Below are 20,676 nucleotides of genomic sequence, written 5' to 3'. Positions count from 1 at the left end.
TGTCCCTTATGACTGGCATGACAGTTATTAGGACTGAAGGTGGACACAAACGGTATAATTTGATCGCCCACAGGTTTTTTCATTAGTTTCAAGAGAGTATGCCTTGGAATTTTAAACGACTTCTCTATAGCATCACTTATGACGTGAAGCGGATATCCTAGCTTCCTGAGATACCCCATCAAGGTATTTCAATATTAAGTCTTTAATCCGTTTCCGACACGATGGTGCATACTCTCCGTGCAAGTGAATAAGGAATGTTAGTTCTTGTATGTCTTGGGTGACATGAACCGAATTGTGTAGTATTGATGGGCGTCCGTTGGTTTGTAGTAGATATCAGTTTTCAATTTAGTATATTCCTTAAGTACAAGGACGTCCAGAAATGGAATTTCGCTCTGGCTAAGCTCCATAGTAAAACTGATGGTAGGATTGAGGGTATTAATAATATCCAGAAAAATGTCTAAATTTTCACGAGTTGAGAGCCACTATAAAAAACAATCGTCTAAGAATCGCTCCCAAGTTTTGCGCACATGTTTGGCGATGGATTCTGACAGGGAATTCTGTTCCTTCCTGTAAAGAATATTGTCACAAATTAAAAGCAGAACTTAGGATAAACAGCACACATGATTACAAGCGAAAAAGAAAATACTTTAGGTTGATTACATTTATAACAGTCAGCAATATTGCACATCAGGTTAAGTCAGCAATATCGCACATCAGGTTAAGTCAGCAATATTTCACATCCGGTGTCCCATTCAAAGGTCGGTGATGGATGTACAAATTAGGGACCGCAGTAGGAGTAATCACACTAAGGCCTGAAATTATGAAAAATGCCTAACTACCAGGTGACAACTATACTAGCCACATAAAGAAACTGTGCACAAAGAAAATATAGATATAAGGGCACACCGACCATATATGAAATATAGGTTTGAACACAGCAATTATTGGAGACATTCAAACGCTCATGCACGTGCCATGCGATATGACGTCATTGATGGGGGCCTATGGACGTGCAATGAGTGCACGTGCATCCTGTGCAGCTGTAAACAGCATGTGCAACTCAAAATTCGCTGTCATTTTGGAAAGCATGATCTGTGGTCATTCAAAAATTCAAAACTTCTCAGGCACAGACACAAGCATATCACAAGCAAATCATTCCAAGATTGACAGCTGCACAGCGTCATGAAGCCATTGCAATGATCCGAGCGGGAAAAGGGGCAACAACAGGTGGCAACACATTTCCAATGCCATCGTAACACGATGTCGGCATTGGTTAGGCGTAATCAGATCACAAATGACGTTGCCGACCACCCACGTCAGGACGTCCCCGAGTAACGACGCCAAGACAGGACAGATGGATTCGAGTTACACATCTCCGACACAGGTTCCAAACGGCAGTAACGACGTCCCAGACAATTCCTGGACTGCGTCGTATTGATCCCAACACTGTCAGGAATCGTTTACGTCAGTACAGGATTCGACCACGACGCCCTGCCATACGTCCCATCCTGACACACCGTCATCGAGTCAACCGTCTAAGATGGTGTCGAAATCATGTTCGCCAACCTCGAATATGGTGGAGAAATGTTGTCTTTACAGATGAATCGAGGTTCAACATTTCACACAGTGACGGGCGCCAACGTGTCTACCGGCGTTTGGGAGAACGTTATGCACGCAACTATATTTTGGAGAGGAATCGTTTTGGAGGTGGCTCTGTGATGATTTGGGGTGGGATAACAGCACGGCACCGAACCCCTTGGGTGGTTGTTCAGGGCAATCTCACCGGTGTTGGCTACAGAGATCAGATTCTGAGGCCTGTGGTCATTCCTTTCCTGCAACGTCATGGCCCGGGATTGACATTTCAACAGGACAACGCTCGTCCTACACGGCTAGGGTCGCAATGGATTTCCTTCGCCATAACAATGTCATGTTACTGCCATGGCCTGCAAATTCTCCAGATCTCTCCCCAATAGAGCATGTGTGTGATGAAATGGAGCGCCGTCTGCGTCGTCTTCCACATCCTCCAGATAACGTCCGTGACTTGGCACAGGATTTGAGGAGGATATGGCAGGCCATTCCCCAGGCCTTCCATGCCCATTTGGTGGACTCCATGCGTCGGCGATGCACTGCTGTGATTCACGCACAGGGTGGTCATACCCGTTATTGACTTTGTGACTTTGTTGTTTGACCCCTTACTCCAATTTGATCTTCTGACGTCATAGTAACAGATGTTGTTCAGGTCCCGTTGACATTTTCTTATGGTCCGATCATTCAGCTGCTACAGCGTCTGCATCATTTTGTTCTTGCTGTGTTGTATTTCAATCCAGAATATATTTTCTCTGTGCACAGTTTCTTTATGTGGCTAGTATATCATGTATTTCAATACCAGAAGTTAAGAACATTGAAAAGAAGATATGTAACAGGCTATATTTCCATGATGGACAATCCTTTTGGCAAAGCAAACCTTATTTACAATTAAACACGAAGTAACGATCACTGCAAAAAAAAATCCATATATACAAGCTTGTATATCTTTTGGAAAGATGATATTTCCAAAGGATATACAAGATTGGAATGATGATATATACAAAAATATACAAATTTGTATATACGACATATACAAAAATATACAAATTTGTATATATGGTGTATCCAAATTTGTTTTCTTTGTATATATTGGTAAAGGGAGATAATTATTATGTATTTGTGTATAATTATTATATATGTGCAAATTGAAGTGTTTTAAGTTGAGCACTGTGTTTCTTTGTATATGTTGGTAAAGGAGGATAATTGCTATGTATTGCTCTATAATTGTTTTGTATGTGCAAAATAGTATCAGCAAGTTACAAAAAACTGATATAGTGGCGGGTAACATTACTGGAATGTTTAATTAGTACTCCACACTGTTAGCGGGAGTACATACTGTCCTTGCAATGATATTGACGGGTGGGCGGTTGAGGCGTCTGGTACTTTTCCTGGCGCGGTGCTTGGTATGTGAGTAGACTTTATGGTCAAATGCACAGAGAGGATTAGCTGTCGGAGGCGATTGCATTGGCGGTAACTTCTGTATTGAAAGTGTTTGAGCTTGGATTCGTTTTACGGGGAGGACGTGATGTGTTTTGTAACGTGCTCTCGTGCATATATGCCAACAGAGTGGATTGCACAGAGGATGAAAACTATTTTATCACTATTTAAAAGTATTGAATTTGGTTTGTTCCGAGCTGTCGGTTTCATTGTAGATATACATTGTTATAATGTGAAATCTCGGCGGAAACGCGGAAAATCGCGTTTTGTAAAACGGTAGTCCTTGCAAAAATCATCTACAAAATATTATCAAAGATTATTTTTTTTTAATACTACGAAAATATTGTGTTGCCGGACTACAATGGCGGATTGTCCTGTTTTCGTTCAGAGCATTCAGCATCAAACATGCCTTTATTATTATTCATAACACAATCGTCGGATCTTACGTTTCCAGACATCATACGTTTTCTATCATGGATACTTGCACTGTAACGGGGAATGTATCGTCACACATAAAAACTGTTAATACTCCGATGATGACTATGTTTATGATGAAGTTGTCTTTTATAAGTAAATGAGATGTTGAGCTGGCTTGGTCTAATTGGTATTCACTCCCTGGAACAATAATATTGTTTACTAGCATTGTATTATGAGCAACCGGATACGTAAATAACGTGTGTAATATATTCCCGTATCATATTTTATAATACTTGTTCTTTTAATATTGTTATCAACGAGAGAACGAAGATTACCTTGAAAAAACACAACAGCATGCATATGTTCTAGCAAAAGGAAACTTGATTATATATTCATTTGGCTTAATTTCTACTTTGGAAAACTTAGTTGGCGCTCTAAAAGCTTGACGCTGTATAATTTGGCACGCGCATGGTTGGGTGCAAACCATATGTACATCAATAATAATAATAATAATAATAATACATCATGATGGCAGTTTGAATGTAAAGTTTAAGTATTTCTAAGATATGGAAAATAAATCTTGATAACTGCTTTAATCTTTGATCTTTCGGAAAATAATAATGGAATTGGTTGAGTGACTAACGTATTCTACTTTAAAAGTGACAGGAACGTGATTTACATAATTAAAATATAGAATAATATACAAATTATAAGAGAGGGTTTGTGATTTATTTTGGGATGAAGTCAGTATTTAACTTGCGCTTTCCGACATTATGCTTATTTCGCACACGGTTAAGAAAAAAATGCAATTCATTTATAAGAAGTACGAATGCATCAATCCTACATCACAGGACCATGTACATAATTTGTTGAATGTTATTTCGTGAATACACAAATTGCATAACACATTCCCTGAGGACAAACCCAAATTGCCCGTCCCTTTGTGACAGGTGTTAATTAGAGAATGTATTGCCACCAGATGTCCCGGCACTTTTATGACATGTAATGAACCTAGTCAATCCCTGGGTCTGTAACAACAACATGGGTCTAATAAAATCAAAGTAACATAAATGTTACGTAATTCGAATTAAAAAAAAAGACTAAAAAAATGTAACATGAATATAATTGCCCTTTTGAGGGTAATATAATTTTGGGAAAATATACGTTTTCTTGTATTTATGGACGACTTCACACAAGCTGAAAAATTAAACATATGTTTATATAGCTATATTTACATACATGGCATTAACATGTAATAATAATATTGATCATGTTTGTTAATTTGTACATTTCGTTGTTATTGGTATCCTGAGTATGTTGTAATAATGCATGTGTTCTGATCTTATTTGACGTAGATTACATGAACTAGAAGAGTGACTTTCTTTCATCGGCGTGAAAGGATTACCCACACCCATACCCTTTATCCTTTGTCAAACAGAAAGAAGTCATATAGATATCATATCTAACTGGTACTAAAAGTTCACTATCAATCTCCTCTGATAACAAATTTACATTTAATATCCCCAAGCTACAATACCAAGCTTCCTTTTATTAACATTGGGATGAGGGGAGATATACATATTGTATTAAAAAATACATCAATACATCAAAACAAAACAAAAAAGATAGGTCAACAGTGCGGTTGATGGAAAGGGGTTTCCTAAGAAAAGCTATTTAACTGTTTAATACTTAATACGTGTCTCAAAGTATGTATTAATTCTTACTACTAGTTATCATATATGTGCAAATCCACCCGAACGTCGGATGTACATGGCCGAGTTCAAAATAGCTAAATTTGGCACTGTTCAAATTGTTTCCAATAAACCACTGATTAGAAACTCACTCAACCTTTAGAATAGAATCGTTTCTTAATATATTGTCAACGCGCATGTGTTGACGGGGAATTAGCTATTGGGGGAATAAAGGACAAAATCGACATCACTGTCCCGGAACGCTTTATGCACAACATGTAAACAATAAACAACAATTGCATAATGAGCGGAATACCTGCTCTGACAACACAAACACAGCAATGAGCAGACTTTCCAGCTCAGGCGTACAAGAGGTGAGCGGAGCTCCAGCTCACCTCAGGGCGTTTCCTACGAGCGGCATATCCTGCTCGAGGTCGTCCCTATGCCAGCACTCGGAATACCAAGCCTGACTAACACCCCAGTAACTGTGTAATGGTAGCACATATATAGTAATGAACAACAATGGACAGACAAAGAGACAACGACGTTGCTTTGGACATATGGGCGTGATTAACAAACACAGTTCATGGGATGATCAATTAGGGCAATAAATGCCATACTATAAAAAGCAGTAGTTAAAGGGAAGTGATATGGTAGTCCAGGCTGACTGACAGTCAAAATACAATGAAATGTTGGTGAGGATTAACAACGGGGATTAGCGCCTAAAACGTAATGACAATTAAGTTATGGAGACATGGCTACAGGGTAAATTGCCCTTGAAGTCAAATGTACTGCAGACAATGGTAGTCATAAATCAGTCGCTATGACAATATTGTAGTTGGGGCATGTGAAAAAATTAATGCAATGTACCATTGTGACAGCCACAAGAGCATGCATGATGTGTTATCTGAGATGTGTTTTTTTAAGCCGATGGAAGTTTAAAGTGACAAAATCTGGTATCATGGCTTAACTGAATATAACATTCTCCAAGTTTAATAATCCTCTTTTTCCGGTGACTATTCCAATTATTAATGGTATCAGGTAGGAATGACTTGGCATAGCATTCTGTTCTACAACGTATAGCCTGTGAATTGGTTAGATTTCTTTATATGTAATCACTAACAGCAAAGATGTTTTCCATCTTGTAAAAAGGTGTAATGGCTACGTTGTTCTCACTATACATTTTCTCGTGGCTTGTACCTCTTATCGTCCCACAAATAGTCCGTAATCAGTGAGTGGGCGAGGTAAAAATTAACGTCTCATCGGCATTATTTCAGCGTCCGTAATGAATTTATGTGAAGTCATTCTAGGATTAATTCTTGTTCTTTGGTACAATTATCCAAAACATGGGAGCAAAATATTGGCAATATATATATGCTTGTTCATGACTTATGTAAAAGGGGTTATTTATCTGAGTGAGTGAGTATGGTTCACGGCGGTGGACACCGGAAAGGTGTTTAAGACAATTAATCATAAGGCTTACCTCTTTAACTCGCCAATATCAGAATCTGACTGAAATATTAATACCAAAGTCCTTTCATTTTAAGATTAGGTTTTGCACTTGGGCACACTTTGACGTGATATTGAACAGTTTTCTTTTTCCCTGGATTAAGTTTTACTTGCATTCATTCATTTGGTAATTTTCTCCAAATCGGCATTAATATTTTACGCAGTAGTATTTGGAACTGTCCATTTTGGGGATTTCGGTGGACCCCACAGCAAGCACAGTAAACAGAAATTCCAAGGTGAATAATATGTACTATAGTTTGTTTGCTCGACATGCAAGACTCCATAATTTTAGCTATAAAGTCATAGTAATATTATTTTTTTTTTTTTTATAAATAATTCATTGATGTATTTGACATGAGACGTAGCGACACTCATGTATTTTATAATAATGTACAATTTCAATGCCTTAAATCTGTTGCATTAAACAAATTCTTTGATTTGGTGTTGTCATATTGTGACACAATTTGTGTCTAGTCTTCCAAATGTTCTATTGCGAATACATATAGTGTCAGCGCTCATGATCGCCATATCTATGAATGAAAATATCATCATTAATAAACAAAAAAATAAGCTCAATATGTGTTCTGAAGACAAATCGCTGTAAAGCATCTTGCACGGCTTTGTTCACGTTCACCCTCAAATGTACGAAAGGAAAATCTGCGACTGTGCGTGTTCAATGTTCGAATGCATTTATGCGACAGGCGGTCGTTTATTTATTAATATTCCACAAATTCATAAATCACATTCAGTTGCTCGCCTCTTCTCCAGTAACTCACACTCTCAACTGATGTAGCTGCCTTGGTTAACTGGAATCAGGATATAACTAATTACAAACTCTGTTCTAATTATGCTAATCGAGGAAGTGCATTATACTGGATGACAAACTAATCTTTGTTTACAATGAACGCATGTCAAATGACTAAATAAACATCCTTTTTTATTTTCTTAAGTAGAAGTATCACAATGGGCGGTGAACACAACTTTTTATAGAATGATAGTTTCAGAAAGGAATACAAATATACAGAAAGGGGTTTAAAATGGTTTCTTTCTTTGCATCCACGCATTGTGCATTGTGCATTGTTCTGCATCAATTCAAAAACTCCTGAATCCTCATCGACTCCTGAATACTACGATTTTGACGTTGTCATCTTGATCATCAGAACCATCAAAGGCCGCAAAATACAGTAAGCAACTTTTCTCCCACTTTTCAATTAAGATGTAGACAAGTACAACACGTTTAGTAACAATTTAAAAAATTGTGCGAGTTTCTTAGTGTCAATAATTAGTGGAACAGACGTAAAACAGACATACGAATGGACACGTTATTGATAACAATCCTATATATTTTAGTAACAATGATTAATTGGAGTGACTAGTATATATTTGCAAAAAAATAGATTTATAAAAGTTCAGCTTATTAAGTACAATACACCCATCAAATAGAGCTGCATGTGTCAGGGACCCAATCTAGATAGCGCCAACATCTTGAACCGCTGCGCCGGAAGTAGGTAATCTTTCTAGCTCTTACGTCGAGTAAAATCAGAAATGATTCGCGTGATACATATATTATGTTCATATATGTGAACAGCCTCTCGTTATTAATGCCCTTTAATTGTAGTCATCTTACTATTTGATCGTTTATGCCACACAAAGCACTAAGTTCCGTAATAAAAATACGGAAAAATGAACAGATTAATCTCATGGACATATATTCAAAAATGGTAGCATAACGAATGAAGTAATTTTTTAATTTCCGTTCCCATAATACTGTTTAGATGAAACACCGTTAGCAACTTGAATGGGAATAAACAGTGGTAGCTGTCACTAGCCAAAGGATACTAGACTATACAAGAACAGTTTTAGCATCTCACACCGTCCCGACAGGCGCCAACCTCTCAAATATTGCACAACATATATTGATGGCGTAATATGATATTAATATTACATTGTTTCTTGAATACTGTGCAAAGAATATTTTGTACGATGGCAAGATTCAAAACAAGTATCATTATCTTCTTTGCGAGGAATTTAGAAGTTGGAGTATTGAGAGAGGATAAGATCTGTGGATGAACAACATCACTTGCTTGATAATGGTGTTACAACATACACCTAAGCGTCGCTCCTTACTGTAATAAAGACGTTGTTCATCAATATATCTTATCTCTACTCAGTTTTCATTATCGCTAAAATTAGACAAAACTGTTAAAATGGTTTAACATTCAATGTTATCAATATTAATTAACACAAGAATTGTGGTAGCACAGCTAGTCCCTGTAAAATTTTCATTTAAAAAAAATCCAAAAAAAATCACAGCGCACAGGGAAATTAAGCAAGGCTCAATTCGAACGGTATTCCTATGTTATGTTCTGTTTTTCTGAAAATGTACATGAAGTGGATTGGTCAAGAAGTTTATATGAAGACCACTCCGGAATACAATGATTCAAAAATGCATACATGATATTGTAAATATATCTAGATTTTTAGACAGGATAATGCATAGATAACATTCCAACAGTCATAACATGATATCAATAAAATCGACCTGATGTCAAGTACATGTTATTTGACAAGATTGCAGTAGTCGTGAATTAGAGGTGGATATGTTTGAATTTCCCCTTAGGACTGTGGTGAATGAATTATGGCTCAATTCGGAGTAGCTTGTTCAAGAAATGAATGGGATAAATGATAAACATGTAAGGTTCACTCCCAGACATCCCATTAGTCTTTAGTCTTTAGACTTAAGAATGGAAAGGCTGCAGGTGTGGATGATATTCCTGCCGAAGTGTTAAAAAAATGTAAGTTCAGTTGATTTGTTGTACAGAATTATTAACTATTGCTTTGTAAATGGAACTGTACCAGCTATATGGAACAGCGATATATCCATCCTATTCCTAAGAGCGGTATGAAGGATTTTAGAAACCCTTTGGTATCATTGTAACATCTATTCCTAACAAGTATATGCTTATGTACTCAATTAAAGACTGAGTGGCTTGAAAAGGACAATATCATAGCAGATAAGCAAAATGATTTTAGATCCAAATGAGACTGTATTGATCATTTATAGGTTTTAACGTCTTTAGTTCAGTATAGAAAAAAACAAAAACAATCAACCTTTGTTACATTTGTTGATGTAAAAACTTCGACACCGTTTATAGCGAAGCTGAGGAATATTGGAGTTCGAGGAAAGATATTGAATGCTATCCAGTCGATTGTATGTCGATGTCAATTGTACTGCACGTGTAGGAGAATTTCTTACAGTACGTTTTACTGTTTAACATGGTGTAAAGCAAGGCTGTAAATTATCCCCAGCTATATTTTCTGTGTATGTTAACGACCTGGCTATTAACAATCTCAATTGTGGCGTACTTGTTGATGAGACTATGCTCTCCATTTTAATTTTTGCTGCCGATATTGCATTAACTGCCCCCAATGAATGTTCATTACAATCCATGCTTAATGCACTGCATGGATGGTCAACACGTTGGCAACTGTCAGTGAATATGAATAAGACAAACGTAATTCATTTTAGAAATCACAACCGAGATCATCGGTTTCATTCCTCTACGCTGGGCAAACACTGGTCTATGTAGAATCATATCATTATCTGGGACTACGGGTTGACGAGCATCGAGATATGTGAAACTGTGAAAGAGTTGTACAATTCTGCCAGCCATGCTTTGTCTTTGTTTTATTCTGTTGGGTGTATGTCTTATGATGTTTCTATGAAACTGTATGAAAGTCTTGTGGAGCCGGTGATGTTCTATGGCTCTGGTATATGAGGATAAAACGTTAATCTAATCCAAAATAGAGCCTGTAAATTATTTCTTGGTGTTAGTAACGGTACCTCCAGTATAGCCACTAATGGAGACATGGGTCTCTCCTCCCCGTTTGTTACATTACATGCTAATGTTTTTAGACTACCCCAAGATTAATAACAGTACTTGTAACGCTTTGATGAAGAAAATGGTTACTATGTAAAAGTTCATGGAGTACTAAAGTTGTTAAACTTGCCTGTAATCTTAATATTTATGATGTTATGAATATTATGACTGTTCCAATGTCCCGAAAGAAGAAAATTGCCCATATTATAAACGTTCTCGTAAACAAAGATGAACTGAGCTGGAGAACAGAGCTTTGGAACGATAAACATAGCGTTAAGGGCAATACATTAAGAACTTTCATGATCGTTGTTGCTCCTTATGTTTTAAATACAGGGACCACCGTCGCATTTTAGCTAGTTTTAGATCTGGATCGAAACAGGACAATTTACAACCCCCCAACCCTTTTAGAAAATAGAATCTGCCCGCACTGTTTTACATTTGTTCATAAAAGTTTGGCGAAAATGAATTTCACTTTATTCAATGTTATGTCCTTTATGATCTTAGAAGTATTTTACTTAGATAATGGTCATCTCTTTTGTAACACGTGACGCGTTCATAAAATAACTTCCTCTGTAAGGTTCACACCCAATTGTCAGACATCCCATTTGGCAGGTGACCGAATCATCTGACAGACCAGTCAAGTGTGACCAGTGTATTCGCCTGGTCTAAACTACTAATTACTGTGCTGCTCTCGACTGTGGGCAGAGTAAGCTATTCAAACTCTTTAAGTGATACAGATTAACCAGATTATGATTGTGTAAGTGGCGTTTGATCTGTGTCGGGTTGTGGGTGTGTTGTTAGCACAGAGTAGTTTGTTCAGTGATATAGAATATAGGAAATTAAGAAGATTAATAAAAACAAATTGTTGAGGTTGTTTTGCATCATTTTCATTAAATATATTGTTACACAGATTAAACTGCTCCATAACCTGAGTACAATCTCACCCACTATAAGTACAGTATTATATTACATTGAGGAATTCTCTAAGATCGCAATGACAAGGTACGCATATATTATCCAACTTGAATCAATTCCCTGGAACGTCAAGACCATAGTTTTCTCGGTTTAAACAAGAATTGCAGTTAGTTCCGCTTTGTCGTAGATAAGTAATAGCGAAGGGCAAACAAACGAAATTTCCCTACATTTCTGAGAGATAGCTACTCTAACATATGTACACAGAGCAGCTTAAGATAAAAAAAATGCGAATATATATATATAATAATGGGATCATCACAAACATAAATTTTATGAATGCTAAAACTCGCAATAGATGTGTACCCTACTCACACACGAGTCCCACATGAGACAGGTCAGCCAAAGTGGCCCAGACAGAAGACAATCACACTTAAACACTTAAAGCAAAGCAAGAACAACAACTTTGAGGAATAGTGTCCTTTGCAATGATGTAATGAAATACATCAAAATGTGTGATAGCACTCGTTTCAGTTTATGTTGTATATATAGTGTTTTTCTGATAATGAAAAAAATATAATTTCTTACGATAACTTTTCCGCCCACTGTATGAGTGGTATGTTCCACATTAAAGTTAATAAGAAATAAATATATCCCGTAAAAATATTTCACTCCTGGTGTATGATTTGATTAAAAGTGCATAACTTATCCTGTAAATTCTCAAATGTCTGCTTTCTGGCCACTTGGTCTGTTCCACTTTAATGAAAGGTAAACAGGTAACTATTTCTTAACTAACCATCCTTGACTAATTCTGACTAAAGGTGTCGTACGCATTTCATATTGATCAAACTGTTATTAAGATCTGTACAAATGTTCTATTTCTTATTTAAAACATTACGAAATACAAATTATTTCATAACATCATATAGTTGTCATAATGAAAATAGTATTAAAGCATTATTGTCACATGCAATAATGATACTGTTCGGTATCATTAGTAAACTTTGCAACCACATATTATGTGAAACCTTTTATAAGGGGTGAAGAAATTCAATGAAGCAGTGGTAAAATCTAACCATATATACAAAATTGTATAGTTTTGGAAATACCAACTATACAAAATTGTATATTTTGGAAATACCAAATATACAAAATTGTATATTTTGTATATATGGGTATTTTTTCTTGTGGATTCCACACATTTATCCTCGAAATAACAAACTATTATACTTACAAAAGCCTTTCTCCTGGCCAGGGCTCATGACAGTGAAAGATCAACTGTTTCTTTAAACTGCTAAGACATGGCTTTATATGATAAAACCAGAGACAAAACGCATGCTTTTCACATGTCAAAATGGCGTGTTTGGGCGACCCGTTCCAGTATTAAGGATGACATCTACCCCTACCCAAATACATCCCAAAAGTAATGATAAAAGAGCACTCGATGTGACAATATGCTCTCAACAGGAAACATAGTATACTATTTAGTATACTATTTTAGTCATCTGGCTCTTTAGGAGTGTACTCTTTAGCAGCTACTGACTACATTCATGCGATCCTACTTAAAAATCTGCTCCATGGTTCTTTGATCCTTTTAAACATTTGACTGTAAATCAAGGCTGTAGGCTCAATGCCCAACGCATGACCCTTGCATTCTGCAATTTTACTTTCGACAAAAATGCCAAAGGCTGATGATCCATCTCAACAATAAACGGCTGACCATACAGATATGCTCCAAATTACTTGATGGACCAAAGAATTGCTAAACACTCACGTTCTATGACTGCAAGTTTCTCTCGCACATCAACAACTTTCTGCTAGCATATGCAACTGGAAACTCTGTGTTCCTGGAGAAGCATGGAACTGACCCCTACATCCGAGGCATCAGTTCGTACATAGAAAATCTTTGAAAGGTCTGGAAGTTTCAGAATCGGGTCACTTGAGAGTTTTCTCTTTAAGGTGTCGAATGCATTTTGCTGTAGTGCTTCCCATCGCAAATATGTGGGACAATGTATCTTTGTGAGGTCAGTCAAAGGTACAGCAACTGCAGCAAAATCAGGAATGAATCTTCTGTAGTAACTAGCTAGACCAATGAAAGAACGAAGTTCCTTCTTTGCCCTCGGTTCTTGTGCCTCCCTAATTTTCTGGATCTTAGCTGGAACTGGTTTCACAGATCCATTTCCAATTATGTGACCAAGAAACTACTAGGGGTGTTCATTAAAGATTTCCCCTGACCCTTTTCCGATGGACCTAGTGGAATGAAACTTGGCGTAGCTATTAGTCTTTCTCTACATAGGAACCACCAAGAGTTTCACACTTCTCCCATCGTTTTATGCAACTATGGAGACCTCGCTTGTAAAAGCCCTCATTTTGCCTCTCAAACCAGGATTTGACTTCAGAAATCAGTGTTTCATCATCTGTGAAACGTTTTCCCTTAAAAAATGACTTCATGGTTGGAAAGAGGTGGAAGTATGTTGGTGCAAGGTCAGGAGAGTAAGGAGGATGTGGAAGGATTTCATAGCCACAGGACCACACTTCTGTCTGGGCAACATGAGAGTTGTGTACTGGAGCACTGTCTTGCAGGAGACGGACAACCTTGGTCAGCATGCCACGCCTCTTAAGCTTGATAGCGTCTCGCAATTTCTGCAGCAGTAAAGCATAATAAGCTCCTGTAATTGTGGTACCCTTTGCCAAGAAATCCATCATCACTACTCGGTGCTGGTCCAGAAACACCGTGAGCATGACCTTGCCTCCAGAGGGTTGGACACGTCCCTTCGTTTGGGCTGGTGACTCCACATGCTTCCATGGCATCGACTGAACTTTAGTTTCAGGATCATAGTGATGAACCCATGTTTCATCCTGTGTGATAAGTCTGTCAAAAAAGGTTGCCTGTTTTTTTGGGCACATGTCCAAAAGATCCTTTGAGCAATTGACTCGTTCCTGCTTTTGGAAACGTGTGAGCAACCTGGGAATCCATCGTGCAGACACCTTATGCATGTTCAAATTGTCATGGATGATTTTTTCCACAGACCCTACACTGATCTTGACATCTTGTGCTAACTGGCGAACAGTTATATGTCGGTCTGACAAAATGGCGGTCTCCACTTGATGGATAGTATCCTCATCAACGGCTGAATGGGGGCGACAAGGTAGCAGCTGTTTCCACAGATGTCCGACCACACTTGAACTGGCAATGCCAGTGTTTAACAACGTCATATGATGGGGCATCTTGCTCATAAGTTGCTTTCATTTCATCTAAAGTTTCTTTTGGTGTGCGACCTTTCAAATATAAAAACCTAATCACTGCTCGGTATTCTACTGGCTCCATTGTCACACCCACTCGATCATAACACCTTTAAAAGTGGTAAGATTAATACTTCGGTGCTGCAAATTCAGACATAACCCAAAGATACATGTATCATTACACATGTGAAATTTCAACCAAATATGATAACCCTAAGTGGTTTAGGGGAAATCTTTACTGAACACCCCTCGTATTTCTTCTTTGTAGGTCTCAGCGTCAGCTTGGCGTTTCGTATTTGTGTGAGAACTTGTCTCAGGACTTTTAGATGCTGTTTCCATGTTTCAGTGTATATCAAAATATCATCTATCAAATTGACCAAACTTGAAAATCCTGCTAACAGTGTCTTCATTATTCTAGTAAATGTTTCTGCTGCATTAACCATACCGAAAGGTATAACTCTGAACCGATAATGTCTATCAGTGGTAACAATAGCAGTCTTCTCACATGTCTCTTCCTCCAGTGGTATTTGCCAATATCCCTTTGCTAAATCCAACTTAGTAAACTATTTCCCTTTATTCAATTTAGTAAAGAGATCGGAATAGGCTGAGGTTCTGCATCAAAAACAGTGATGGCGTTCAATTTACGGAAGTCAATACAGAATCTAAGAGATCCATCTGATTTACAAACCAGACCGATTGGCGATAACCTTCAACAGTGGCAAAATAGTGGAGTGATGTCATACCAGGGATAGTGTACAAACTGTCTTCAGGTGAATCTATGTATGCAGTAGTCTCCAGTTCCTCAACATGCTTCACATATTCTTTGGCATGCAGAGTTTGGTCCCTATCTTCCATCTTAATCCGATACTCTGCTTGACCTTTGACAGCAGATACCTTGTATGGACCTCTCCATTGAAGCAAAAGCTTATTCTGAACTGTTGGCAAGAGAACCAGTACCTCGTCTCCAATCTTGAGACTTTGTCCGAGCATCATAGTACTTCTTGTACCTTTTTGCAGACTTCCCCAGCATTGGCAAACTTACAGGTGTCCTCAAGTCTCTCTCTCAACTCTTAGACATACTGATAAGTATTCTTGATGTCTTGTTCCATCTTCTCATTTGTCCAAAGTTCATAGAGAATGCTCAAAAGACCACGCACTGTTCTACAACAAAGAAGCTGGAAAGGTGAAAACCCTGTGCTCTCTTGTGGAATTTCTCTATATGCAAATAACAGCGCATGGGATATAGCGATCCCATTCTTTGGGCTTCTCTGCACACATCCGTCCGAGCATAGTTTTCAATGTACCATTGAATCTCTCCATTGTACCATTACACATAAGATGGTAAGGTGTTGTAGTTATCTGTTTGATCGACAGCATCCTGCTAACCTCTTTCATAATATTAACGGAACACCAACCCTTGTATATATTTCTAACATGGCTTAAGCGACACGCTCAGTTTCAATACTCGGCAATGGGACAGCTTCAGGATATCTTGTGGCAAAGTTTATCACTGTAAGTATGTACCTATTGCCTTTACTTGTCACTGGAAAGATAGGTCTACTATATCTACAGCCACTCGGCGGAATGGTGTTTCAATCAGTGGAACAACTCCAAGTGGGACTTTAGAAATCCTTCCCTTTTGGACAGTTTGCTGACACACATCACACAATAATACATATCACTGAACATCTCCTTGCATCCCTGGCAAAAAGAATTTAGATCGAATTCTGTCCAAGCTCCTTTTCATTCCTAAGTGACCAGATAGGGCCGAGTCATGTTTTAGTTTAAGCACCTTATCTCAATACATCTTTGGAACAATCAACTGAGTGAACAAACACCCTTTTTCCACTTTAGGAGAACTATAATGCATATACGATATATGTATGAGAGAGTAGGGTCCAGATCCTGCTGCTCAGAGATACTTCCTGGAGTAATACCATCTTGACCTATATCAACAATTTCCAATGGTGAATTGTCTTCTTATCCTTTTGAGAGGGAGTCTCGTTTGCTGCTAACTCTGCCGGAATGTTAACTGCAGGTAAAACATAATGGAACATCATAGGAATATCACGCACAGTACCATCAAACATAATGCTCTTTTTACTGACCTGCATAAATGATGACGGATCAACCAGCGACTTCTTGACGACTACTGTACTGCATCCAGTGTCTCTTAAAACTGACACAATACATCTACCAACTTAACCAGTCTTAACCGGCATATTTCTAGCTATACAAACTAAACTCACAATTGGTAGACTCTCCTTTCTTTATGCGAAATATTTGCTGAGATGTTTAATTTGTGCTTTTTATGACATTACTCATTATCATTATTCGGTACTGAGTCGCACCGCCAAACTAGACTCCTGAATTCAAAGAACCTTCAGTGATATATTTATTGAATCTGTGCAAAGCAGTAATTACCTTGTAGTGAAATTGCACATTACACAAGCCATCGTCTCCAAGTTTACACTTCCTACTGAGAACCATACTCGATTATGCAAGGGACCGACGCATGGTTCTCAGTAGGAAGTGTAAACTTGGAGACGATGGCTTGTGGTATATACAGTTCTACTTTATACATGTTGATATATACATACAAAAGACACTATGTGCCTGGTCAGCACATAGTGTTAGTGGTTGTTGTCTAGGTGCCCCGGAGCACCCAGCCTAACCCTAGCTAGGCTAAGGGTAAGACCTTTCTTTTTTCTCTACTCTCCTCCTCAATATCTCTGGACCAAGGCTGATATAGCCAAGGTCACATGACATTTAGTAAGTAATAAATATAAATGTAAACAGTAAATCATCAGTGATATACTTGCACATCCTGTTCAGGATTTCAGACGATCGATGTACACAAAAATGGGGATTAACAAATAGGATTAGCATCTAATGAATAACAGCAATTAAGTGTTTCAAGGCATATAGATGTCATGGCTCCAGGGTAATGAGCCTTTGCAATCAAATGTTCTTCAGACAATGGATGTCGTAAATCAGTCGCCATGACAACTAAAAACCACAAGTACAGAGTGCCAAGACAAGCCAGCTCCACATCCTGATTCCCTGATGACAGCAGAAAGATCATTTACATCATGTTTCGTTATACCAAAGAGACTCTATAATAATTATTATTCACTACTACCAGTTTGACTTTATACATTGTCCATCTAAGCCTTAATTATTTTTATTTTACACGTTTGGGGTCCAACCTTTTTCAGACGGAGGGGAAGTTATCATGGTATAACATTTATCTTATCTCAAGTTATCTTATAATAATTAGATCTACATCAAGTGCTTTTATGAGTTATCATGGTGTAATATTTATACACCATTTCATATAATTATAGTTTAGCAAGTAATAATTATCATCAGGTAAAATGCATAAATAAAATATCAGTAGTTTCAGTTATAGCTTTTTAGATGGTTGCTAGCCTAAGGTAATGGGAGCGCATCTTCTAGACATACTATTCAATAAGACAAGGTTACGTCTACATAGTTTAATTGATTTGAAGCTTTTAGATAAATGCTAGCCTAAGGTATCAAGATCCCATCTCCCAGACAAAGGATATTTATTTAAGTATATCTGTCATCACCTACCGGGGTATATTTGAATAACATTACTTCAATTAAGACTCATTAAGGATTAGCACCCATACAAGCTCGTCTATAGTGCATTAAGGATTAGCCCCCATACAAGCTCGTCTATAGGGCATTAAGGATTAGCCCCCACACAAGCTCATCTATAGTGACACCCTAATCTCTTTCAAAGCATCCAGTAAATATGTCAACAAAATTAGTGCCAGTCCAACAGGATAAACAGGATTTAGTATTCCCCTCTGTCTAGCCATACATTTAGCTTAGGACACAACCAATCGTGTATCAACCAATCACATTCCTTTTTATTGTTCAATTTTTTGTTAAATACATACTGTAGGCATGTTTTAAGCAGAGAAGGGGTTTGACTCTCTTACCAAGCAGACCTCTCTCCCACAGCCCAGAGTGTGTACCGACTCTCTGTGGCACCCTCAGTTATTTTCTAAGTATATTGTAAATTGTTAATTGTTCTTGTAAATAAGATTGTGATTAGTCTCCTGTGACTCTGGCTCTTTGCTGACTAATTCCCCAAGAAAACCAGCACGTCATTTGGAAGGTATTGTTCACCCAGAACAGTTCCATGATACAGGCCCCAAATGAACTTGATTCAGTTACTTCCTTGATTGCTCCTACTTTCTGTTTCCCCAAGGTGGGTTCCTTTTAATACTGCTTCCTGACAGGACAATCACGAAATAAGTGATCAGAGTTGTTACATATGTAGCAACTTTGCCTGATAGACGCCCTTGAATACACACACGAGCTTGAATCCTTCTGAAGAACTTTACCACTAGTGACTTGACCCCTAGACTCACTGGATCCCAGACCTCGATGTGCATCTGTGTACTGATCAGGCACATTAGCCATTTCAACTGCATTCTCTTACTTCCTATCCTTTAGAAAAACGCACAGTGGTGTGCTACATGTCATAAGGAACTGTTCCCTCAGCAACAAGTCGCATAGACCTTCACATGTTCCAACAGTATCACTCAATTCAACCCACCTGTTCAATAAGTTCCGTAATCTGGTTACAAACTGTAACCATGATTCATCAACTTCAATCTTTGAATTTCTAAAATTCATTCTAAAACCTTCAGCATTAAGATGAAATCTTTTCAAAAGTGCCTGCTTCAAAGCCTGATAATCATATGCTGCCTCAAACTCCAATCTAGAATAAACTTTTAAAGCTTTTCCTGTCAACAAAGCACTGAGGATATTAGCCCACTCTTCCTCCAGCCACTGATTACAGGTAGCATATCTTTCAAATCTATTCAGATAAGAATCCATATTGTCCCTTTTTTCATCAAATGGGGGTAGTTTTTGGTTTCGACATATTTTGACTGGGTAAAGGAAAGTGGCTATGTCTGTCCTGATTAGTTTCTAACTCTTTCATTTCTCTCTCATGAGCTCTACACTTAGCTCTCTCCTCTCTTTCCAAATTGTCTCTTTCAAGCAGCAATTTCTCTCTGTTTCTAATTCTATTCTATTCTAACTCTCGTTCATGTTCATGTTGAAACCTCTCCTTTTCAGCTAATATAATCTGACGCTCCCTTTCCACAAATAAGGACAAGTCAGCCCCTGTAAAACCCATCTTCTCACCCATTTTGACAAGTGATTCTAATTCCTTTGTAGATATGTTTGTGACTAAAGAATTTGATGACCAGAGAGTGATGACCAGAGAGTGTCTATCCTATTTAAGGCACTGTCACCCAGTTTCCTGATTGGACGACAACCCAAGCTTCTGATGGGTAACCATTTTTTATCCTGTTTTTCTCCCCGGGGTGAGCATGCTGATTTCCCCATCCTAAAAAGACAACACAATTCATTTTTTTTCAACTTTTAGAGTGGATCGAAAGGGCCCCTGTTTTGATGGGTCCAAAACGTGACACGCCGATGGATCCGTTTCGATGCCTGGACTGAGCCTCAGTTTTCCAGATTGGTCCGACCCTTGTGTTTGTTTGTTTTATAATGTATTTGATAACATATCAGAGGAAACGATTTCAAAGGACTAAAGTTTACTATCAATTCACCAAGAAACAACATTCATATATGGAAGGTTTGCCAAACTGATTTTGACAACAGTAAACCGAAAATAATCTAACACGTTGTAGTAAATGGGTGATATATTTACTTCATTATGAGACATAAAACACCTTTGAAAAAAATCGTGTATTTTGGTTAAGGTTGAAAAATTTTAGCATTCTGTTTAATATGCTCTGTGTCTACTGCATGGACAATGTTATTCATTAGTTCACAGATGGCGGGACTGGCAAATTTCATAAGTATGAAGGACCGCCTCCGTGGTCTATTGGTAGAGCGTCCTCCCGGAGAGCGGAATGTCCGGGGTTCGATCTGATGATACTTGTTGTTACCCTGTCTGGCGCTCGGCATTAAGTGTCTAAAATAAG

This window comes from Haliotis cracherodii, unplaced genomic scaffold (assembly GCF_022045235.1).
Source record: "Haliotis cracherodii isolate W230 unplaced genomic scaffold, xgHalCrac1.p SCAF_43, whole genome shotgun sequence".
NCBI classification, from domain to species: domain Eukaryota; kingdom Metazoa; phylum Mollusca; class Gastropoda; order Lepetellida; family Haliotidae; genus Haliotis; species Haliotis cracherodii.
This window is presented reverse-complemented; position numbering follows the sequence as displayed.